This window comes from Colobus angolensis, unplaced genomic scaffold (assembly GCF_000951035.1).
Source record: "Colobus angolensis palliatus isolate OR3802 unplaced genomic scaffold, Cang.pa_1.0 Scaffold135, whole genome shotgun sequence".
NCBI lineage: Eukaryota > Metazoa > Chordata > Mammalia > Primates > Cercopithecidae > Colobus > Colobus angolensis.
Genome location: NW_012114433.1, coordinates 451199 through 468645, shown reverse-complemented (window position 1 = coordinate 468645; position 17447 = coordinate 451199).

The window sequence follows — 17447 nt, the reverse complement described above, 5'->3', positions numbered from 1 at the left end:
GTTGAATATGTGTTGCATCATTTGGTGACCACAACTCTAAAACACAGAACTGTAACCAAATGCATTCGGTTTATTTTACTCTAACTTTACCATAATGTGTGTGTGTGTATATATATATGATATATTTATATATTTATTTTCATTTATATATTTATACATAAATATACAAATATATATAATTATGTAATCAAATACATAATTTTATATATGTGTATACAGGTACTATTTATGTTTATAACTATATATATTCGTCTCATCATAAATACACACACATATATAGCATAGCCATCACATATCTATGTATGTGTATTGATATCTTTTAAACTCAGCAAATGATCAAAGAAATGAGACCCCTGAGTAGATCAGTCCCCTCTGCCCTCCCTCTGCACAGTGAAGCTGTCGTCCTGAGTTCTCATCGGAATGCTTCTCTGCGTTCTGTATACAAACTCCGGAACCTTCTATCATCCTGATATATTGATGTGCACACCAAGGCAAACGGATACCAGGAGGTCCCTACCTGGGACTGGAGGAAATGATCTTTTTTCTCTGTTCTCACTCTTGACCAAGGTTATTCTCTTTATCATGTGCAGATTTTATTGAGTGATGCCAAGTGAGATGAATAGAAGCAAATAATGACAGGGCCGCGGAGATGAAGCACGAGGTGGGGTCGCCAAGGTTCCGCACTGAACAAATTGAGTCACATCTACTTCTCATCCATTATTTAGGGGTGATTGGCCGGGCTTGGCTTCTATAGATTTGATAATCATTCAGATGTCCATATTTAATACGTAACATAAATTTCTCATTTGGATGTCGATGGCTTGTCACCGCTGAACAACAATGCATAAAAGGAGAGCTAATGTATGGATTCTCAGAAATATTTGACATAAATAAATATGTAAAAGGGAGATAATAAAATCTGTTTCTGTCTGCCTGCCAGCGAGCCTTCATGTCAGGCTGGACAGCCCCGTGCAATGCCGTGATTTTATGCAGCTGTATCCTATGAATATTGGCCTGCACACTGGAGATTAGCTCGCAGCAGATGTTTCTCTGCAGGCTAACAAATATATCACCCCTGATAACGGATGACAAATGTTGTTCCATATTGTGTCAGACAAAACCAGGGCTCTTGTAAAACAAGTGTTACAGCTGGAATAGGATATTTTCACACAGTTACCTAAGGAGAAGACAAACAGACAGTCGCCTGCTCCAAAGGTGTCTGAATGCTGAGGTCGGCGTTCCCAGTCGGCAGGCCAGGGACAGCTGAGGAAGTGTGGGGATGGAGTTGGGCATCCCTGAGGGGTCCTCCCTGTCTCCTAGAGATCACATGCGAGTTTGCAGGGAGCTTCCAATTATTCACCAGCGTTGTTCTTTTTTCCTTTTTCTTTCTTTTTTTTTTCCTTCCAGGCGCTTTTCCCAGCACAAACTAGAAAACAACATACTCAGGCTGTTTGGGAGGAGAGAGCCACCGAGACAGGCTGAGAATAGCTCCTTTCTTCATTTACTTTGGTGATTTCAGAGGCAGCCGACCGACGGAGAGTTAAATGTCCTTGCAATAAGACAGAACGAAAAATGCCCCCCGTTTTTGAACATGAAACCCAGTTAAGGAGCACCCATTGCCTGTCTACCGTGGCCACTTCTCCAGTGCCTGCTGGGCGACCGCATCGGCCTTCACTGAACCTTTGGCAGAGTGGAAGGAATATTAATTTCTCCCTCTTTGCTCATTCGTTTATTAATTCTCTGTCTCTTCTCTCTCCTTTCCCTTCAAAAAAAATAAATTCTATTCTGTAACCTTCACAACTGACTGGCTTCCAGGCAGCTCAGCAATTGTGGATCTGGGCAGGGTGTCTTTATTCTGGGCCCTTCTCGGGACAGACTGGGCCACTTAGATCTTCTGGGGCTGTGGGACTGTCCACTGGATTGTGCACTTAGGTAAATACACCTTCTTGTTTGCCAACAAAGATGCTGAAAAAGAAGCTGATAGAACAGCACGGCAACTTTCAATCACTTTCTGACTCATTAATGAACTTTTTCTCACCTCCCCCCTTCCTCATGGAGACTTTGCCTGCCAGTTACCGTGTTTTCCCCAAGCAATTTTATACAATGAGACGGTAACAGTTGTTTGTCTGATAAAGCACGTACTATTTAGAACACAGATGTTTGATTATTATTTATTTCTCTCTGAAGCCCACTAATTCAGTCCCAAATGATCTCTTTTTCCCTTTTGCTTAAATTTAATTTGGAATGTATGTTGTTGGTAAGTGACAGATAGTTTAATTATTAATAGGATCCTGTAATGCAATGCACCGTAGTTTTAAACTCTTCGGAGGCCAAAACACCACCACCTCCTTCCTCCCTCGTGCTCCTAGGGCTCCTTGACGAATACAAAGGTAATTACAAAATGCATGACAAACCTGCGTGTATTATCTTCTTTCTTCAACATTTGTGCTTGCCTATGATTTCTATTGAGTGCCACTCAAATTGCAGAGCAGCCGTAAATCAGTGCAGCCTTTGGGGTGTCCTTGTCTTTGGGACCATGATATTTATCTAGACGTGCATACGTATCCAGCTGTATTTCATAGGTAGCTTCATGGAAATTATATTTATAATCCCAAGAGAAGAGTTCGGCCCAAACCTCCAACTGCCTAAAAGTACCAGGACATCAATAAAGAAACCACAGTGGAGCAGGTAATCGCACAGAAATAAAAGTAAAGCAAGAGAAAGAAAAAAAAAAAAAGAAGAAAAAACCCACATGAGCATGTCCTGTAGAATGAAGCCGTCAGCTGGTTTTCTGCGTCTTGTTAGCTTGGCTGGAGCCAGTGGTGACAGAGCAAGCCCTGGGTGTGAGCCCTGTATGGGCCAGTTAGTCTCACAGGCTGCCTCTCTAATCACAGCCGCAGTCTCACAGACGCTGACTCTTGGTCAGAAGGAGGCTAGGACCAAGGGGTGTCTAAGAAGCAGCGCAGCTCATCTCTCCAAGTGGGGTGGGGAGCTCAGCGCCTGCCTGCTCACTATAGCACTGGCCACCTCTGAGGGGCACAGTTTGAGGGAGTCCTCTGAGGCTCAGGTTACCGTTTTTGGGGTGTTTTAGACCTGAGCATCACAGCAGCTACTGCCCTGAGCATCTGTATTACAGTAGTTCCTGCACAGTGTGCAAATATAAATCTCATTTTCTTTTTTTATGGAAACAGGGGCTTCCAAGAGAACCTAATTGTCCTTTGTTTATCCCTGACTCCTGCACAGGCCCCACCCCAGTCCCTGGGCCCCTCCACGTTCCTGAAAAATGCCTGGGAAATTCACCAGCTCCCTACTGATTTACCTCTTTACCAAAATGAAAATTAGTCCCTTGTCTCAATAATAGGTCTCAGCACGACTGGTTGTTGCTAAGGTACTCATTGGTTTCCTTCCTTTACCCTCGAATGCAAAGAGTGTCTTGCTCAAGCAGATTTTAGCGTATCAAAGAAGCTGGTCAATAGTAGGTGCTCAGTAAAACATGTCATTTGAAATCAAAGTCTGCAGTCACATTCTAAATATAAATGAAGCGCTGAAGACAATAGAATCACTAATAGGGAAAAACTGCATGGACGTAAAGGCTAAACAATTAATAGCTATGGTCACTGGGGTAAAGAAAGCCATCTCATTAGACTCAATAGTAATAGTATGTGCTTAAAAAAATACAGCCTAGCATTTGGCACATAGATAATTTGGCAAAGATCCAGCTGTCATTAAACCATGAGCATCCTATATGACTGTATGGCCATCAAGCAACAGGAAAACAGGGAAGAACAGGTAAGGTCTGGAGATGGGAACACAGCCCCCACCATGCCCCAGGTGGTGGGGAGAAGACAGTCCCAGAGACCTTGCAGACAAGAGCCCAACTCCTCTGCCTGCTGCGTCACCTGTTCTCAAGCAGCAAGTGTTTGCAAGGGGGCTGAAGGGATGTGGGCTTCTGGGCCTCCCAGGGTCCTGGAAAATGTACCCATTGTCGTCATAGATGATCTTAGATTTAAAATGTAAAAAACTGCAGCTACTTTTTTGCAAATGTAGCTGAAAAATATTAACAATATTTGGATTCTAGAGATCTTAATATTGTCTTTGTATTGGGTCTTTTAAATTTGATAACTAATCATTTCTTTCTTGTTGTTTAGAAAATCTGAAGCCAAAGAGTCGATTTTTCTAAGGATCCCAAGTGAAAAATGAGAGTAGGTAGAAGGTGAAGGAAAGAAACCAGGGTGCTGACAGATACTCTTTTGCGTTTGAAAACCCAGAATCTCTCTGTCTCCAGGAAAAAGTCATCAAGGAATTGAGTTCATATCTAATTTTTAAAAATCTTCCTGTAACTTCTCTTCAAGGGTCCGATGTGTTATTCATTTTCTTTTTCTCCTGTAGGAACGCTTTATGCAATTTTTCAGAACTGAGCTGCAGTATCCCTTTGAAAAATGGAACAGCACTAACATAATAATTAAAGAGTGGACTAAGCAGGAGGTGGGAGGGCGAGAAGGAGGTGGAGAGAACAGCACAGGCATCTCAAGCTGCTTGGAGCCCATTGCGTGAACGGGGCACCCCGGGTTCTTAAACTGTGTGTCTCCTGTAGAGGAGAAAAACAATGTGTGTGCCAAGAAGGGGAAGAGTGCATAGGACCCTGTGGTTCCTGAGCTCATAGTCTCAGAAGGTAGAAGGCAGGGTCATTACGCTTTGATGTGTTCATTGCTTTTGCTACCAGTAGTTTGATTAAATATATTTTTCTTAATGACGTCGTTTTCCCCTACTTCCACTGGCAAAGAAACCCCACCACAACCCGTAAAGCAATGCTTGGTAATCTCCCACAGGGAAAGAGCAAATACAATCTAAACAAAATCTCCTTCAAGAAGAAACTGTACGTAATTCGAGCATAGAGAGTAGAACGGAAAGGTTAGCAAGCACATGATAAATGGACAGAACTGTGAAATATTGCCTTCCTAAAATCTCCAAGCCTTTCCCTTATTCTTGATTAAATACATGATATAATTATATAAACTGTCACTACCCTATAGGCATGTTAATGCGTAGATAGGCACTATTGTAGCTTACTAGAAACCTGATTGAAATGATATGTTACAGTATGCATTAGTTTGGTTTTTGACAATTGAAATTAATGGGTTAAATTTCAATGATTTCTAGCTCAGACAATATCCTCAGGGATGTGTGTTCCCTGTGGTAAAGGTGCAGGGTACTTTCAGGGCTGCTGCCTAGCCACAAGCTTCCAGAAGAATAGGTCCTCAGAATGAAAGGCTGCTAGTTGGATCTTTTCCTGCCATGCAGAATCATTCCCACTAGAGACACGGGAGCCTCAGAACCCCACAAAACACAGGTTTCCAGAGAACTAGTGTCTTGTTAGATGTCCCCATAAATAGCCAACATAAACAGCAATGCATGGGCAAATGCAGGGTGTAGCACTCTTGAAAGTTCTGTTCGCCTAGCACAAATCAATAGGTGTGATCTGAAATGAAGATACGGCCTTCTTATTCCCCAAATCCTCCTATTCTTCAATGTGTTCTTAACTAGGAATCCCAGCAGAGATGCATGTATTTAGAAAATGATTACCAATTCCTCCTCTGTCAAATCCATTTACCAAAGATTCACAACCACCTAACAAACTATTAGAAAAGCAATTTTATTTTTCACAGATTCCTATAAACATAACTAGAATAACATGATATCTGTGCAATTAAAGCTATTTTCTGTGAAATTAAAACATTGATTTATTACCCCAACATTTTCCCATTAAAATAATCTGAGTTGCAGCATAATACATATTTGAACAACCTTTTCATTATATACAATATACATTTAGGAAATGAGTTATTTTTCCCTTCCACACTATTTTGAGTGCAGCCTCTTAAGCTTTAGGTTTGATTCTTATCTGTTCCCTTTATTAGAAAAACTTAAAAATCAAAGTAAACTTGTGTTTACTATATATATATGTGTATAGAGTAAGTAAAAGAGAAGCTAGTGATTCTCCCCAAAACCATGATGATACCAGACATAGATTATTCTATATTGTTACAATGTTCTATCTTCCTGTCTCAAATAATATGTCAAATTGGGCAGGTAATGAATTACTCAATGCAGACATATACACACAAATACTGCACTACCTACGTTAAATGGGGTGACATTTCCCAGGGAGGTTACAACAGCATCATCTTAGAAATGAAATTCTAATTCTCTTGCTCACAACCTGTGTGGCCCCAGCCCTTTGCCCTTCTGGTGTTGGGAATCTGCATTTCTGGTGGGGGAAATGAAATAATACAACTTAAGTTTTCTGTGTGTACAAAAACAAATAACATGTGTGCACAAATTTGTAGCTACGAAATACTTTCCAGAATTAAGGTAAAGAAATCCCACCAAATGTCAAGTGTTTCCCAGGTTGCAGTTCATGAACAATGGGAAATCTCCAGCCTTGCAGAGGGAATGAACTCTTATGCCGTAATCTGATCCCAGTTTACCATTTTGCCATTTTCATTCTTCAGTGGAGCTGTCAGCTTCCTGACATGATGAAGGGCCAGGTTTCCGGGAACTGAGGTATCCCACTTCGCTGGCTTTCCTGAGGAAGTGGAAACTCTCAGGTGCATCTCCATGTGGGATGGTGATTGGTCTGTTAGTGAGGATTGACCACCTCTGCTTATCTCAGGAGACACTGGCCTTATCTGCTTACCAAAAGGTAAAAGGGTTCTGTTTCTGGTACATCTTGCTTCTTTTACATCTTTGTGCTTTGGAATTCGATCTTTAAAAAATGAATTTACCTTAAATTTGCAAAGACTTTTTACCATGAATCATAGTGAAATATAAAAGTACTTTAGTTAAAATGGGGAAGCTATGATTTGGAGGCAGACGTTCATTCTTGAGAGCATGTTAGCTGTGTGGCCTGTTGCTGCTCCTTGAGCCTTCCAGACCTCAGGCTCCCATCTTTGTGCGAGACTTTTGCACTGTGCATAGTCCATGGATCACACCCCTTATCCACGTGCAAACCCCTAGCTGATGAGATCTTTGTCGAATGTTGATTTAGGGCACAGCCTGTTGCAACTTTCTAATTAACATCACTGGCTTGGAAAAGACAGTTACTCTCCTAATTCCTGCCTGATGCTTACCGTACAGTAGTTTCTCCATTAAGTGTTTGGCTCTTGACATCTTTGGACGTATGTCCCTTCACAGTGCTATTTTGTAATATTCGTCTCTGCGACCACAGCACACTGAGGAAGAGCGGACCTAGGAGGAGAGGAAGGTGAAGACGAAAATATGCTGCTCTTCCTCAAGCAGAGGATGGAACAGAAGTGAATGCGGACGGTGACACTGATAATCAGAGCCGCACAGAACTTGTCGACTCCACCTCACGTGGGTTCAGATGACATTCTGGAAGCTTTTATTCACTTGGTCTCACACCCTGAAGTTTCCTCTGTGGTTTATTGGTTTGCAATGTTAATGGCATAGGTAAATCCAGAGAGAAGTCAGTGTTATTTTTTCTCCAATCTGTGGTGCTTATTTCCACTGTTTTATAGTGTAAGGGATGAAGATGACTTTATAGATTCTTACCACCCAACTGCGTCTGACAACATGCCATGGCAATGACAGAGTCCCAAAGTCCTCCTGGATATCTTGTATTTCTCAATAAAATTAAATTTCATGCCAACAATCCCTTGATCTGAAAAAATGAAGTGTGCCTCCAGCTGAACCTGCTGCCCGCTCAGCCATGTACTAAAGGCACCCCAGTTCTATTGTGGCCATATCACAAATCTTCCCAATTTTTCTCTCTCCATCTTTTCACCTACTCTTTGCTTCTGATAGACTCCCAAAATACTTAAAAATAGGCACCTTCTTCCATCCAAAGTCATTCCATCTGTAGTCACACTTTGTCACAAATCAAGTTCATTCAATTCAAGGGGGATCTGGAGACAAAGACTAGGAAGGGCTGAGATATTGTAGGGAGGTCCTCGAAGGGAAGGCAAGCCCTGGCTTCTCTCTGCCTGTTCCCGTGCTGTTCTTCCTCCTTCCCTGACCTGCTCCCTTTGTCTGGGTGCCAAAGCCGAATGAAGAAAACCGTGGCATCCACAGAATTGCAAACCTCTCAGGAAGGGACGAGTGAAGAGGCAGCGGTGGTGGTTCTGTGTGGCCAGGTGGGAATTCGGGACCGGGGAGGCAGAGCCACGTGACCCAGGAGAGGGGCACCTCAACAGGGCGAAGCGTGTGATAAGTTTTCCAAGTTGCCTTGCCGCTGGAAACGAGGCTGGAGTTGAAGGAGACACATATCCATCAACGGCTTCTGCAGGGCAGGGGCTGACTTACAGCCGCTGGTGACTCTGAACACAGGGTCCTGGCACGATCCTAGGGTCACGTGACTCATCTGCGTGGGTTTAGCAGGTGCAGCTGCTTCCCTGGCCAGCATCTCAAAGGTGTGCACAGACCAGGGGGTCCCTGAGAAGCTCTCCTGGAGAGGCACCCTGGACCCCTGCCTGTCCAGTAGCACCTTCCCACCACAGGGTGAACATAATGGGGGCCCTAGACGGCTGCGGCTGCCCTAGGGCTGTGGAAATGAAGCCGGGGCCACTGATCCCATTCCCCCGGTCTCATTCCTCTATTGAGGACAAATGATGCCTCTTTGCAAGGCTGTTGTGTGGGATGGAGATAATAAGATATGTAATAAGTTTCCAGCACACAGTAACACAGTAAATAAGTACTTTTTCAGGTATTACAAGAAGAACTATAGTGATTAATAATATTAATGCAACAATTACAGAAGTCCTGGTAATTTGAAATTCCTAGAATGAATAGTACTAATGTTTAAAAAGTTAGATGGTTTTAAAACCGTTTAGTACATTAAGGTATTAATGCTTAAAAAGTTAGATGGTTTTAGAACTTTTCTGCCAGGGACACATAGCTACATTTCTAAGATGTATTTATAATATAAATCCCATTGAAAATAATGCACTAGATATAGCCCTTGCTTCCATCTTTCTGCTTCTTGTGCCATTATAATTCTTAAACTGGTACATGTAAGGGACTATTACTTACAATTAAAATATTTTTGGGAAAACTAGATTCCAAACAAGGCCCCCGTATGATTTTCCCTTCAGTTTGCAGGAGGTCAGCTCATGTTTTGCGCACTGGACTCTTTTTCAGAGGATGCTTGTTGCCAGAGGCAGAGAACCACACAGACCTCTGCCAAGTTTTCTCCCGGGGCTTCCTGTAGTCAGGAAGATCACAAGGAAAGAGAGTTCAACAAGCCCCCTTCTCCTTCCTGCACAGATATGACCCTTCATGTGAAGCGTCAAAGGCCTCCCCGTGCCCCCAGCTCACACTGGGATTGGCAGCCTTTCGTTCCTGGGAATCATTCTGTTCTGCTGCAGGGAGCGGTTTGTCGGGTCCTCCACAGAGCCCTCCCCTCCAGGCCCTTCCCTCCCTGTCGAGCTGCCCATAGGATGACAATAAGACACACAAAAATCCTTACCCACACTGGCGAGGGGGAAGACGGGAAGAGCCTTTCTCTAAAGAGTTTCAAATATTACACTGTCAACTTAGACATCCCTTATGTATGAGAAACTCTAGAAAAAAGTAAATTTCAACATGTTCACTGTTCTGATTTAAAGTTCTCGGTTGGAATTTTAGTTTTAGGAACTACACGAATGTCTTTTTTCACTGTCAGTTAGAGAGTTCAGATAACATTTTCTTCTTTCGTAAACATAAAAAGCATTTGCCCCTCCAGCTGTGGGGCCTTCCTGATGGGGCCTCAGTTTTAGTTTTAGATTGGTCACAAGGGTTGACTGACGTGTTATAGGAGAATATTAGTTGATTGATTTATTTTTCATATTTTACATCAGCAACTACTCTCACATGAGTAGACAATGGGATTAAGCCACATTCTTAGGAACTGTGAATAAACCCATGGAGTAATAGGAGGGCTCACAAGCAAACCTGAAGCAAATGTTCTGTCTAATTATCCTGGATGGACAGAAGTTGGACAGTCTATTCTCAGGCAAATTCCAAACGCAAATTGCACCCTAATTCCCAGCAGGTGTTTATTTCTTCAGAGCTCTGCATTCTTCCTCAAGCACCAGGGTCGCTGACCCAGATCTCTTCATCTCAAATGTGCTGCGCTTTGCACAGGGAGAGAAACTCAGCCCTGGTGTCTGCACCTTTGGGGCCCTCCCAGGAATGGTCAAACGGTTGTGCAGCCTTGCTTCAGTTCTTTCATGAACCCCGATGTGCCTTCACTTAGTGACTAGAGTAGGGTGAAGCCCACGTCCTGATGGCTGGTGAGCCCACATTTTCCCAGCCTGAAACTAACGGGCTGGCATGGTGATCTGTGACCCAGGACTTATTAGGGTCATGTTTGAGGTCCAGCCTCAGAGTCATCAAGGGGAAGGGACACATATCGTAAGTCCAGGAGAGAACCTAGAGCTGAACTCACCCTCTGGAAAACATTGAACACAGAATTGAGAGAATGTGCCATTTATGATAAAACCGAGAGGCAAATTCCAGTGAGAGAACAGGAAACTTCCAGTTCTGACAGTTTTGCTGAATTTCCTCAATCATAAGTCAGCAACATATTGACGGCAGAAAGAAAAATCAGATTCGCTGATAAATTATCAGGCCTTGATCTGTAATGGAAAGCTCTCATGGCAGATGTGTGTTAATAAAAGACAGCCAACATCCGTACAAAGTCCCTCCAAGCACCGGACAGTGAGGACGTTCTTCCTGAATGGGGACCTGGGAGAAGTTTTTCTTTATTTCTATGAATATATACAAATGGGTCTCAGCGAGGCGAGGTGATCGTAATGAAGCACACTGGCTGAGATCCCATTTTGTAGCTGGAAAGAAATCCATGCAAACAGCTCTTTTCCTTTACAATTGAAACATAGCTAGATTTAACGTGGACTCCTGAAATTGGGATATGGTGGGGAAAACACCAGCCCTTTCCTCCCTGTTACCTGCCCTCCGCCACCCCCTGAGGTTGGCGAGACCAGGCGGGCCTGGGCTGGTGTGGGGGTGCCCCTCATCTGGAGCCACCGCGCCGATCAATGTCTCCCATCTTTCCTCTTCCCCCTCCTTTTCGGTCAGATCATCTTGGCACAACCCGCACAAACAAACTTTGTTAACGGCTTTAAACTTGGAAGGCTCGCTTTTTAAATATTTGCCGCTACATAATTGAAACAGCTGTTTTAATGAGATACCTACTGTCATCATTTTACCCTGGCTGAGCTGGGTGACAACAAAGCGGCAATAACGAATTCAATAATAATTAACTCGGGTCATCTGCTCATCTGTCACGGCCCATCAGCTTTAGGGAGAAAAATCCCAGTGAACTTCTCTCTTTTGTGAGCTTTCCAAAACTCTGTAATAAAACGCTTAGAGAGGACTCTAGGTAGCCCTTCAAAAGTTCTAAGCAAACTGGTAAGTAGGTTAATTAAATTTTATGCATGTTTAAATGCTAATGATTACATTCCTGACATTACAGTGGAATCTGATATGGAATGATGTCATGCAAGCAGTGGTTTTAGTGCCTAAACACGTTCCCGTCCCCACCCGAGCAGCAGCTCTGGATCATTTATCGAAGGGCAGGACGTTGACAGCGGCGTTGGAAAGCAGCTTTTCACTCAGGTCCCTGACTCGCCTGATGCATGCTAATCAGGGAAGTTGCAGGAAACAACCGCCCTCAGCCCAGCAGCAAACCAGGGAGGGTCATCAAAAGGTTCGCTTTTTTTGCGCCCTGCCTCTAAATTCACGGTCCTGGCACCGCAGCGAAGACGTATCCCGCCTGCTTGCCAGGATTCTGAAAAAGGAAAGTGAGGTCAAGTGTCCTCATCCATCCCAGGCTTTCCTCTGCTGCTGCGTGCCCCACCTCTTCCCTGGCAGCACGCACAAGACCCTCAATATTTCCGAGCGAGGAGGATTTGCAGATGCACGGGCTCCTGATTACACAGAGGGAACCACAGACATTATCAGTGCTGGCTCCAATTTCACTAGGAACTTAGGGCAGAGCCTCTCAGACCGTAGTGGGCACAGAGACCATCTGAGGGTCTGTGGAGATGCAAATGGTGATTACGCGGATCTGGGGACTGGCCTGGGAGTCTGCATTTCTGACAGGCTCCCAGGTGAGGCTGATTGGTGCTGGAAAGAGGACTGCGCTTTGAGGACTCAAGAGTACAGCTCTGGCCAGCTGCAGACAAAAGGAAGCAGAAAACGCCGGTTACCCTAAGACAGAAGCACTCTCATCTCAATGCATTTTTTTGTTAATTTCTTTATACTTTTAAATAACCATATTCAGAATGGCTTCTGAATTGACTGCCTTAATTGTACACGAAGCATTCTGATAAGCAGCACTCTCTGACGGGGTGTCTTCTGTTCATTATGAAGCTAATATTTTATTTCCTGCTTCTTCCTCTAAACAAAGCGCAGCTGATGGAGTGCTTTGGCTATGGAATTTTGTAACACAGAGACTACAGTGTATTGAAACATCAGACATTCGATTAGAGTGTAACAGGACTGCAGCCTCCACCACTGCTTCTGATAGACCACTAGTGACAGTTGTCATGATAACTACAGAAATTAGGACATTTTCCCTTCTTCAATTGAGACTCAACAGGATCCTGTTAAGTTAGTTAGTCTAGTGATATCTTTTTGGAGCTGGATTTTGGCCCAGGTTTGAGGGAACTGAGCTATAGCCCAGATACCACATCTTCTGTTATAAAAGTGAAATTCCAGTGTTAGCCAAACTAAGTCCTAGCTGACGTTTCAACATTTTGCTGGAGTGCGAAGGAAAGTTCACAACTCAAAACCAAATGGCCCACATACTGCTCAGTGCTTGATTCATAATGCAGTTTTTCCCAGATTAAGCATTATTGCCATGTAGTGTTCCCTCCCAAACAACAGTCAGCTCAAGCCTTCTGTGCATGGGATTGGAACAAGGATATTTTAGACAAATGGCACCAGCAGGGCAAACGTATGGCGATATCCCCAGCCACTAGTAAATAGCCCCCTTATCCCATAGCTCTTCTTCTCAGTACACCAGGAAGACCTTTAATACGCCCTGTGTGTTTCAAAGAGCATCAGAGCAAGAACACCGCAGCAAGCCGCCACACACACCTTGGTGAGCAGTTTTACCATTTTACACTGTCTGTTGATGTTATCGGTGTTTTGAAGAGATTCAGAAGAATAAATGGTTTTGTATTTCAAAATTAACTAAGAAAAAAAATCCAGTGCAAAATGGCAAGCACTGCCTTCCTTGCTCTGCACATCAACAAAGGAAGGTTAAGGTTATTCTGGGGAGATAGTTGCAGCTTTAGTCAGTCTGGTGTAGTTGGATAGCCTGGAATTTGGGGCCAGCCCTGTTCTATTAGCTGTTCATCTAGCACTTAAGCAGGTTATATAAACCACAGTGTCACTGATAAGATGCTAGGAGAATAAATGTGACCTCATGGTCAAGAGAAGCCCAGATCAAACACTGAATGTAAGAGCTAAGACTATAAAACTCTTAGAAGAAAACAGCAGGAAAGTTTCATGACACTGGATTTGGCAATGATTTCTTAAATATGACACTAACATCAGAGACAAAGAAAGAAAAAATTGGAGTTCATTGAAATTAAAAAATGTGTGCACCAAAAGACACTACCAAGAGAGGAAAAAGGCACAGAAAGGGAGAAAATATTAGCAAATCATATATCTGATAAAAAAAATTCATATCCAAAATATATAAAGAACTCATAGCACTCAACAGCAAAAAAAAAAAAAGCCACTCAGTTAGAAAAGGACTAAGGACATGAAGGAACTCTCTCCAAGAAGATGCAGAAATGGATGATAAACACGAAAACAGGCTCCATCTCTCTCATCAGGGAAATGCAAATCAAAACTATGATGAGACACCATCTCACACCCATTAGGATGGGATTATAAAACAAAACAAACAGAAAATCACTAGTATTGGAGAGAATGTGGGGAAATGAGAACACGTGCACATTGTTAGTGGGAGTGTGTTTCCAGTGAGGAAAATCGTATCATGGTTCCTCAACAAGCTAAGCGTAGAATCACCATATGGCCCTGCAGTTTCACTTTTGGGTATGTACTCAAAGGAACTGAAAGTAGAGACTGAACAAATCATTGTACACTGATGTTCAGAGCAGAATTGTTCACAACAGCCAAAAGGTAGAAACATCTTAAAAGTCCAGCAACTGTTAAATAAAAAACAAAGGAATGTAGTATGTCCATGCAAAGAAACGCCACTCAACCTTAAAAAGAAAGGAAATTCCGACCCGTGCCTCCGCATGGAGGAGCCTGAGGGCATGGTGCTAAGTGCAGTGAGCCCGATACAGGGCACATAACATGGTTCCCCTAACGTGACATCCTGAGTGTAACCAAAGTCATAGAGACAGAAAGCAGAGTGGCAGGTGCCAGGGGCTGAGTGAAGGGGGAATGGGAAGAGATTGTTTAATGGGGACAGGGCCTGGGTTTGGGAAGATGGAAGAGTTCTGGAGACAGATGGTGATGACGGTTACATAAAAATGTGAATGTACCAAATGCCAGCAAAATGCTCGCTTAAAAATGGTTAAAATGGTAAAATTATGTTATGTATACTTTACCACTATAAAAATGTTTGAGGAAGAAGAACAGGAAGAGGTGGAGGAGGACGAGGAGGGAGAAGAGGTGGTGGTGGAGGAGGAGGGCGAGGAGGAAGAGGTTGAGGAGGAAGACAGATACCCCAAAGCTGAGGAAAGAATTCCTAGGCTCTGTTTTTCTTCTTTCCAGAAATACACCTCTGTAAGCCCTACTATGTGACAGCAAACTGCTAGATCCAGACATCCCAAAAGGAGCAGGTCTCAGCAAATTTCTCCCCAAACTCCCAGAATAGTGGAAAGGCGGCAGGGTCCAGGCCAAGATGCTGAAGGCATACAAACGAAGACTCTTCCCTGTGAATTAGTTTGCAGGTCGGCATGTAAATGTTCTTTTTCCCATATGCACACACGTATGTGCGTGTACGCATCTCTGTGTATGTGTGCCTTCCTTTATTCACTCGTGTGATGCTTCCTAGCCTCCTGCAATGGGTCAGACACTCTCGCAATCACGGCACAGACGAAAGTACAACCAAACCCTCAGAGGGGCCACGATGCAGGAAAAGCAGTGACCCAGCCAAGCCCAGCCCAATGCTCAAAAGGACCTCAGATCACAAAGAGAAAATCAACACCATTGAAGCAGTGGGGATGAATTTGTGCACTCGTTCATTCATTCAGCAAACATTAATTCAGTGCCTACGATATTCTGGCACTCTCCTGGGTCGAGACCGAGAGGCGTTTTCTTCTGGAGCTGCCAAAAGCAGAGGAAACAGGAGTTTGAACACGCAGTCACAATGCCGATTTGCCTTGCTTTGCTGCATAGGGGAGGACCCTTGTGATGGCCTCCTGCTGCTGGTGTTCCCTCCCAGGCAGGTGAGGGTGGCCTGCAGCAGATCCCGTCAGCTCTGCAGGAAGTGGGGAGGTCGGCTGCCAATCTTAACTCAGATGTGTTTGGAATGAAGGGAAGGTGAGAGGAGAGGTGTGGGAAGGAGGAAACAGAACACTAAGCTTTAACACAATTATTGTTTGGATGCTCATTTCCAGGATCAGGTAGAGTCATCCTCACGAAACATTCACATTAGGTAAGAGGGTAACGGCTCCACCGTCCATCTGTGCGTGCTGGTGCGGGAGCAGTTGGGACAGGTAATAGAGCATGTAAGGAAAGGTGAAACTAGTAGGCCTTACAAAACCTAAAAAGTTAGCACCAGGTGGGCCTAGATAGGGTCCCACTGGGCCTAGATAGGGTCCCACCCTGCCTCGATAGTGTTCCACCCTGATAGGGTCCCACCCTGCCAATTCCGGGAAACAACCTCATGAGGTCCCACCCTGCCAATTCCAGGGGTCTCACCCTGCCTCAAAGTTCCCGGAATTATCAACTCCAGGAAAGAACCTCATAAGGTCCTGCTCTAACCAATTAAACCAAGACCCCTTGCTCAGGCTATAGCTAGACCCAATCATTTTACGCCTTAAGCTTTGTTTGAATTTCGCGCCATAAGCTGTGTTTGAACTTGTGTTAGCATATATAAACAGCCTGTAACAAGCAGTCGGGGTCCCAGGACCAACTTAGAGCTTGGGACCCTAGCGCGCTAGTAATAAATAACTCTCTGCTGTGAACTTCGTGTCGGTGATCCTTCGCGACGACCCCTGCCCAGGAGGGAATCGAGAGTTCGGTTCCAACAAAGGGAGATTTCTACATTGACTTTCCAGGCACAAACATAATTTTGGACTTCAAGATGATTATGTTTCTTAATAATACTTTTTCCTCAGAAAACTGCCGTGAATCAATGCATGGCAGCTTCAAATCCTCCCAAGAGTTCATTAGTAAGACTGTCATCTCACAGAAAATAGCAAAACCTTGTTTTTTTACTGTAAATTGACAAATTATAATTACACATATTTATGGAGCATATAGTGATGTTATATGTATACAATACTGTTGTCTATAGTCACCAAATTTCTTGAGATCTGGGCAAGAGATCTCAGGAAATTTATTTCTCTAAGTCGCTAAAACATTGTGCCCTTCCGCAATCATCTCTCTTTCCCTCAGGCCACAGAGTCTGGCAACCACCTTCCTACTTTCTACTTGTAGGAGCTCAATTATTTCAGATTCCACATCTGAGTGAGAACACGCAATACTGGTCTTTCTGTGCCTAGTTTATTTCACTTAGCGTAATGTCCTCCGGCTTCGCCCACGTTGTTGCAAATCACAAAATGACTTTCTTTTTAAGGCTGAATAGTATTCCATTGTGTGTATATACGCCACATTTTCTTTACCAATTCATCCATTGATGGGCACTTAGATATTTCCTGGCTTGGCTATTGTGCATAATGCTTCCATGAACCGGGGCTTGCAGATAGCTCTTCTACACACAGATTTCAAATGCTTTGGATGTATAACCAGACGTGGGATGGGTGGAACACATGGTAATTCTATTGTTGACTTTTAAAGGAACTTCTATACAGCTTCCCTAATGACGGGCTAGTTTATATTCCCACCAACAGTGCCCGAGGCTTCCCTTTTCTCCATATCCTCGCAAACTCTTATTGTTCATCTTTCTGGCATTAGCTGTTCTAACAAGTGTGAGATGATCTCTTCATGTGATTTTGACTTGCACTTCCCTAAAGATTAGTGACGTTGAACATTTTTTCATGTATCTTTAGCCTATCTGTGTATCTTTTTGAAAAAGAAATGTCTAGTCAAGTCTTTCGCCCACTTTTAAGTTGTGCTGCATTAATCTCTTATCAGATATATGGCTTGCAAATATTTTCTCTCAATCTGTAGGTTTTCTTTTCTTTTTTTCATTTCCTTTTTTTTTTTTTTTTTTGAGATGGAGTCTCACTCTGTCACCCAGGCTGGAGTGCAATGGC